Raw genomic sequence first — 2,136 nt, 5'->3', positions numbered from 1 at the left:
CAGAAGGCAGAAGGACAATTCACAGTGAAGGCATTTGTTTTCTTGTATCTGAGCCAACAATGGTACAGGCATTTACTAGAAATGCAGATGGTGAGACTCAGTAGGGAACTCGTTGTGGAGACTCTTGGATAAACAGGGTTTTGAAATAGTTGTTTATTCCAGACAGGACTAACTAATACCTTGGAGGCTAGTTCTAGGGTTAGAAAAAGCTTGAATAACACTTTTACAACCGAAGCCAGTGCAGAAGTCCGAGGGGTAGATGGTAACCACAGTAGCAAACATTACCAGAATCTTAAGGCAACAACTTAGTTGCAAAACAAAACATTCTGACTGTGACACTGTTCACTGAGACACTCCAAGTGAGGGAGCAGACTTACGTGGAGCTGGACCGAGGCTGGAGTCGACGGACGCGGATTCGGCGTCCAGATCGTCTGACTGAGAACTCCGCCAAAACGCGGAATCTCGGGGTTTTAAAGAGTCGCATGGGGCCACTGTTTTTCCCACTTAAAGCCACCCAGCCAGTCCAGCAAGTCTCCTGCAGGCGCCTGCCAATCGCGGTTTAGTTAGGTCCCCTCTACCCTAATGCAGTTGCACTAAGTCCGTATTTGGTATAAACATTGTTCAGCTGAAAGCTAAATCTAACTGCTTTGCCAAATAAGGCTTGCAACATTATTGTTATACGTCATTTAGCTCCGCCGCCCGGGCTCCACGGAGTAGGGACTGATAGGTCAACAGGTTTATAACCCTTGTGAGGCTATTGACGTTGCTGTTCTCAGGGCTTTATACGCTACTTCGCGCCTATTGGTTACAAAGTTCTATGGTGGCAACCTACCACAGCGTCTAGACGACGTATCAAGTTACATGTTAATTCCTTGAAGAGTAACTAACGTCCTGGGACCGCGTCTGGGGGAAACTGCATTTTCGCAAGGCTCTCCCCTTACGGTTTGCTTCTTGTAACAATATCTCTCCTAGTTTCGTCTGCCTTCGGCATCGTCTCTGCTCTCGCACCTTGGAATGCTTGTTCTCCTTTCTCACAGCTTTATTATAATACTACAGCAGCAAGGAATAATCAGTATATTACACTAATCCCCTGGTGCATCTGTTTCGAGACATCACAAAATTAGCTACAGATCAACTCGAGCAAATTGAAAGGTTGTTATGGTTGTTGGTTTGCTTTGAGCAACACGCTGATGCATTTGGTGTTTCACATCAAATAATTTGGTCTCTATTGTATCCTTTAACTAGAGGCTAATTGAGGGCTCGGGTATCAAGGGCTATGGCAGAAGGGTTTCCATTCCATCAGTTGAGGGAGCTTGTGATCAGCGAAAGATTGACCACAGGAGTTCTTAAATTGCCAGCGGCCTTGCTGCAGTGGTAACACCTGTTCCCGTCAGATCACAGAAGTTAAGCGCTGTCAGGCTGGGTTCGCAGTTGGATGGGTGTCCACACGGTCTGCCGAGCGCTGTTGGCAAGCGGGGTGCACTCAGCCCTTGTGAGGCAAACTGAGGAGCTACTTGGTTGAGAAGTAGCGGCTCCGGCCTCGGAAACGGACATACGGCCGGGAGAGCTGTGTGTTGACCACATGTGCCTCCATATCCGCATCCAGTGACGCCTGTGGGCTGAGGATGACACGGCGGCCTCCATAGCCTGTGCGGGAGGAGTTTAGTTTTAGCTTAGTTCGTAAACTGCTCGAGTGTCGCTATATTTGGCAGACGCAGCAAGATAGGGAGGAGTTGCATCAATATGTGGAAAGGTCTGTTATTCTGCTATGTGTTTGTGTACTCTTGTGTATTTGTGTTCTTCCTGTCTCTGTGTGCTTTTTCATAGAATTTTTTTTCTCTTCTAATAATAAACTACTTCACTATCATGAGGAATACTGTTATCCTCTAATATAATTAGCATTAATAATGTGTTCTTTACTTTGTAAAGATGTTTAGACATTATTTATTCTGTTCTGTTTTCTTTTAATCCTCATGTGTGAAGGTAATGTATCGAAAGATATTCTCATTTTTTTTTCTTATGTCATAATTCCTGTAACACTGATGCATATGTTTATTTCTATTCTTTTGTAAAGATTGTATTAGTACAAATGTTATCTGTTCTATTATGTTCTTTAATGATGTTTCCTGTACCTTT

General features: G+C 44.5%; 1 pseudogene; it reads left to right on the top strand.

The window, feature by feature from the left end:
* Positions 1 to 1,353: 1,353 nt before the first annotated feature.
* Positions 1,354 to 1,471, top strand: LOC126356591 (5S ribosomal RNA; annotated as a pseudogene).
* Positions 1,472 to 2,136: the final 665 nt, after the last annotated feature.

The sequence above is a fragment of the Schistocerca gregaria genome, chromosome 3 (assembly GCF_023897955.1).
Source record: "Schistocerca gregaria isolate iqSchGreg1 chromosome 3, iqSchGreg1.2, whole genome shotgun sequence".
NCBI classification, from domain to species: Eukaryota; Metazoa; Arthropoda; class Insecta; order Orthoptera; family Acrididae; genus Schistocerca; species Schistocerca gregaria.
This window is presented reverse-complemented; position numbering and strand designations above follow the sequence as displayed.